The 6,194-nt window shown below is 31.3% G+C and overlaps 1 long non-coding RNA gene across 1 annotated transcript; it reads right to left on the reverse strand.

Annotated features, from left to right (window-relative positions):
• Positions 1–316: 316 nt before the first annotated feature.
• LOC131160234 (uncharacterized) lies at positions 317–3,355 on the reverse strand. Its single transcript, XR_009137968.1, has 3 exons — positions 3,002–3,355; positions 2,483–2,562; positions 317–717 (listed from the first exon to the last, which is right to left on the reverse strand). It is a non-coding gene; the product is annotated as an uncharacterized LOC131160234 (long non-coding RNA).
• Positions 3,356–6,194: the final 2,839 nt, after the last annotated feature.

Genomic DNA, 6,194 nt, shown 5'->3' on the forward strand with positions numbered 1-6,194 from the left:
ATGAAAGGAATTAAAACTAGGAACTCAAAAACTCAACTTTCCAACACTATTACCCAGATTCAATCACTATAACACAACCAGGAAAAGGGAAAAACAACAGATAAAGACTCCTAATCACTGAATAGAGCATTTCTACCATCAAAACAATCCATTCCCTAAAACTACATCCCAACACCTACTTCAGTACAACCAATACAAATATTAAATCACCCCATTGCCTACTGATTTCATGCCTTCTCTAAGCACTCATGCACATTATCAGTGCACATTATCAAAGCATTAAATTGAAGAACTACTAGTTATAAAATTTTAAACATTAAAATAATCATCTACCATGCTATCTATTACTATGTACTTTTAATCATCATTCCAACAATATATTCATCAAAAGTTGTCTTCAAGTTCACTAAAAAACAAAATATCCATCATAAACATTGTCCGAAACTACCGCTGCAAGGTATTGCTGCCATATTTAAATTTCAACTTAAAATTAAAAGTTAATTATCAAGTAAAAGCCACTCACCATAGTATTTGAGCGAGTTTACTGGTGCAGCATCTGTTCATAGTGCTTTATGATGTTCTCCGTGCACTCTTCTCTATCTGTCATCCTCACCATTTGCTGGTCATAGTCCTCCAAGCGTGCCTACATATTCTTCAGGTTACTTTCTAACTTAATAACCTTTTCTGCTCGAGGGTTGACAATGTACTTCTTTCTACCTTCATAGTTCAAGATACGTTGATCCATAAGAATCCAATAGATAATGTTAATTCCAAATAGATACACAATGAATAGTTCAAGAAATAAATTGAAAGAAAGCAAAAAGGAGATGGATAGGATGCCTATTCTCTGAGAAAGATGACACGTTTAGCAAGTAGGGTAAGTCCAAGCAAGCTCAACTCTAAGACCTAGAGTTGTGGCAGAACAAAGGTTTGGCATTGTTCTCACACTTACGTACAACAAATTCTGTCTCCAACAATGCTCTCTCTAAATCTTCTAATTTCAATTTTTAAGCCTGGAGCAGCACTTATACATTAGTTATTTAGAAGAAAATTTCATCAAAAGAGAGTGAGAAGGGGAAACGAATTTACAACTAGCAGAATAAGAATTAAATGTTCTTCTGCAAAAATACAATAGTCTTATTTGAAAACAAAATTGTTCATATGGCTAATGTCGTTTGTAATACCCCTTTCTAACTAACTTATAAAATATGCGCAGCAGTGTGATGAATATTAAATGGTCAGAATAACATTGCTTAAACTCATAAGATGGCCACCTTACTAAACTTATTTAAGGAAGCCTTTTAATCTTTAATATCGAAATAGTAAAATTAAAATTGAGAATAATAGGTGATAGCCAGCTTTGGTGACATGTGAATGATGACTTGGCGATCTAAAAATATGCAGATATAGATTGTGGCCCTGCTGGTTAAGTGCATAAGCAGTGGCTTATATATACATAGAACAAGCTAAGCTACCCATGTGAATCACGAAAAAAGCAGGTGTGTGTGTGTGTGTGTGTGTGAAATAAAGAAATTAATATATATTACCAATTAAAAGCCTAGCTATACTTCCACAAAGACCATATCAGACTTTAGCGTACCTAGCTACCTCTATACAAATTACAGTCTATATGATCAAATTTTTGTTCAAGAGCATAAATTTTGGACCTTACATTTAAATTTGTGTGAATTTGAATTAAACTCAAAACATAAAGTTTGAATTTTAGATTATATTTTGGTGGTTTTTTACAAAATTAAACACAATTTTATATTTTATTTTGTTCAAACCTATACAAATCCAAAGCTAAGGCCGCTTCCAAACATAGGGTAAGTTTTATTCAAATCCAAGTTTCAAAATTTATAATCTTAATTAGAGTTAAGAAAAATTGATAATTTAAATTTTTTTTTTGTTTTATCTGAAAATTTTCCCACTTATGCTCACCATGACTCTGGCTGAATTCATTCTACAAAACTTTACCATTGAACCCAAAAAAATTATGAAGAAAATGGCAACAAATTATTACTATATAGTCTTAAAACAGTATTAATTATGTACATCAATAATTAATTTCTAAAATAACATTCAACAATTATTTATATATTATAGTAATCAATTTCTAAAATAACCTTCAGCAATTAATTGACTAACTCTTCCAAATGCATAACACTAGTTGACAATGGAGAGGGAAATGGCTTGGAACAGATCGTACGGAGAGGATGGTCCCCGACTCTCCAAAATCACGTTTACAACAATTGTTCATGGATACCCCTCACTGTCTTCGCCAACTGAGAATAGCATATTTTCAGGTACTCCTCATGGGTTTAGAACACCAATAGAGAGTACGAAGCCTCAAACAACAGATTTTCAGAAACTCCTCCCTTATTCAGAAAACCAATAAAGAGGATGAAACCTTCAAACACCAAATTTTTAGCCAATTAAGCAACAAAAAATCGATGATACATAAAAGCTTGAGAAGAGAGACCTTTGTAGATTTGGTCCATTGTGTGGCCTTCACCCAGCAGTTCCGTTGTGAGAGAATGCATGCTTTACAGAAAAGCCCTACTGCCAGAGGGAAAAAAGATTCTATTCAGGGCACAAAAGGGGAAAAAAAAAAGCCCCCACACTTTTGATTTTTTATGTGTCAAAACTTCGTTCTTAATACTATCAGGATTGCCAAGCTTATTACCATTCCTATCATACAAAAAAACTAGTAAATTCGTCTTTTAGAGTCTACACATGTAGAGGGAAAAAAACTTGGCATATTGAAACATTGATTTAAGACACGAAATTCTACATTTCTGCTTAAAAATAGATCCCTCGGCATTGAGAAGCTCAAAACAAATCCAGTCTTTTTTGCTTCAGATACAGGTGATTCATTGCTTCTATGTAAAGCGGTTAAATAGTACTCATGTCCTTTCGTGCAGCATATATCCCATTTGGAGCCCATGATAATGTGGAGGTCCTTTTTCAAGTACTTCCAGTTCAGAGTTAAGGAGGACACCTTCCCAGATATGTTTTGTTGAAAATTTGAGGGAGAGAACTTGGCAGATCGGTGAGGAGAGATTCCTTTGTAGTTGACGGAGAGACCTTCGCGGTTCAGAGTAAAGGAGGACACCTTCGCAGATATGTTTTGTGCTTAAAGAAACCTTCACAGATGACAAGCTTCGCGGTTGAAGAGAGACCGTAGAGAGAAGCTCTGTACAACCAGAGAGCAAATGCTATTTAGGGCACAGGAGAAAATGCAACGGAGGAAAACATTGAGGGCTGCTGCGCGGGAATGATGAAATTGGGGATCCAGTGCTTGCCTACGGCCAAATTAGGAGACCAAAAGACACGAGCATCCGCTTTAGTATATGATTTAAACCCTTTTATTGTCCCCATATATCAAGTTTGTTTCTTTTTAACAAAATCTATAGTAGATTATGTGTTCCTAAAGTGACATTATCATCTAGAAAATTTTCAACAATTGGTCTAACTTTTCACCACTGCTAATTATTTTATAAGGCTATAGTATTTCTAGAAACCCTTCTATGAAAGACATGCAATGAATTTGACGATTTTGATTTTGATTTTAATTTTGATGGTGATTATAGTAATTATGATTTAAGTTTCAGAATATACCATATTGAATAATTGAGTAAAATCGAATATCTAACCTTAATGATAGGTCTCTTCCTCTGTTTATAATAGATGTAAGTATAATGTCAATGACAGTAATATCCTAACTTACTCATACTTACTAACATAACTCTAACGCGTAATAGTAATGCTAAATAACCAAATAACCATTAACAAATCCAAATGGACCTTAAATGCAAGCGCACATTCGGAATTTGGAAAATATTATAGAAATAATATGAAAATGTAAAGAAATCCACCTATTCATATTTAATTTATCAATGAGGAAGAAATAAAAATAGATAGGAAAATCAACTAAAAGAATTTTGATTTTAGACCTCAATTACATTTGAATTTTTTTTATTTTTAATCCTATATATTATAATAAATATTTATTTTTTATAGTACCCAATATTGAAAGAAAACTCTCAAAAAGTGAATTACCTTTCCATGAATTACCATTTCCCCGAGCTTATAGGCGTGTATGACCACTTTGGCCAAACAAATGAAGCAGCTGCGCAAATTAGGGTTGCCTATGATTTAATTATCCGAAGCATATACCTCAAATTGCTAATTGAATTGAAATTTCAGTTCACCAAAAAATGCTAACTGAGCTCAAATTGTTCCAAATGGTTAAGAGAAATTCATTTAATCGGTTATTAAACTAATATCTAGTGATTAAACACACAAAATTATAATTTAAAATTTTAAGTTGCTAAATTTTGATATTTTTCTTCAATATAATCAACATGTGAATTTAAAAATTCAAAATCAATGAGAAGTCATAAATATAATACAAACACTACATTTGAGGGCATGGATTTCAATCATTTGATTTGGATTTGTGTAGAGACCCAAACCAAGAAAAATTTTTAAAAAATAAATAAAAGAAAAAAAAAACACTAAAAATAAAAAACAAAAAACAAAAGAATTATTTTCAATAAAAATATTAAATAAAATTATATTGCATGTGTATCAAGTCTGCTAAATCACTAGTATAAAGAAAATAGATATGATTAGAGACAAGACAAACACGGTACCCTTAGCTATTATTTTGCTATAAGTGTTTGTATTAGAGTTTTTCCATAGACAAGTAATTTAAAAGAGCCTATGCTCTTAGTGTGATACGTGTACAAAACCTTTGATATATGCAATTTTCTACTTATTTAACGATATTACCCACATGGATTTGTCTATAGTGTTTGTTGACTTTTCTATTTATAACACAATTAGCTTAAAAATCAATAAAGTTTTTAGGTGTGCTTCAAATTTCTTAATTTTTTTTTTTTTTATCATTGAACCAATATTGAAATGAATTAATCTTAATTTTTTCTCTCCATACAATGAATCAAAACTTTGGAAAATGTGGATGTCAAGGGAAGTATCATGAGAAAGAATTGAAAAAAAAAAAAAAAAAAGAGCAACATTTTCATTCACTCTTTAATTCTTAAGAATTTAATAGTACCATTTTCGCATTGAAACTCCGAAACATAGAAAATCGAGAAAAAAGAAACTTCCTCTCTTTAAACCTCTAGAAATCAAATTTTATAGAAAGAAATGTGAAATATTAAAACAAGAAATTGGGTGAAAAATTGTTTGTAACTCTAAATCAAATTGATGCATAATTCATCTGTCATATTGATACCTAGAGGCTACATGTCGACATATAGTCTTAACTAAAGTTTGAGACTTCTAACTAGGTGTAAGATTGTGTCTCTAAATTAAAGTGATAAGATTCAATGTAACAGAACAATACCTTTGACCATTTAGAGTCTATTCTTTGGCTCAACATCAAATGGAATGGAATGGTTTTGAAAACCAGTGACAGCTTGTAAATCTTTTTCTTTTGCAAATTAGAATTTTCTGACCAAAAATAAATGTTTAACTACAAAATATATGAAGTAACATTTACAAAAATTAGCTTTCAACATTTTTATGACATAAATCTCTCTTAGAAGAATGGATACAAAATTAGAGTGCATTATGGCCCCTATGCAACAATATGGAAGATTATGAATTTAAGACATCAAGGTGTTGATTCTTGCCCAATTATTATGTTTACATACTTGAAAACTACAAAAACATTGATGTGAAAAGTTTTTAGCACATTTAATTATGTTCTTAACATTACTTCTAGTTATTTAACCACACTCAATCAAGAAAATTAATGAGACTGCTTTTTGACTAACTCCATCTAAAAGAAATTATGCAGTGATTATAGGGTAGCTAGAGTTTATAACAAATTCTTAAACAAAAGCAATAGAGACTTTACATATCATATTTTAAGCGACAAGCTATGAAAGCTAGTTCTTAAAAGGGGTGATAAAACATTTCATCAAACATGATTCCTATCAATTAAAATATTTGACTACTAGTAGTAGTGCCTAAACTATAGTTGATTACTTCTACCACTCTTTTCTCAAATTATCTATAAATAGGCCAGGAAGATTATAAATCTATATGTACTATCCACTAGTTATTTTTTCTTTCAGCTTTGTTACGCACATGGATTCAAGAATACTTGGTTTTGTTCTTGTTCTTGCTATGCAACAATTTTCCGTCCTCCTAGGTGAACA

Source organism: Malania oleifera, chromosome 7 (assembly GCF_029873635.1).
Source record: "Malania oleifera isolate guangnan ecotype guangnan chromosome 7, ASM2987363v1, whole genome shotgun sequence".
Taxonomy (NCBI): domain Eukaryota; kingdom Viridiplantae; phylum Streptophyta; class Magnoliopsida; order Santalales; family Ximeniaceae; genus Malania; species Malania oleifera.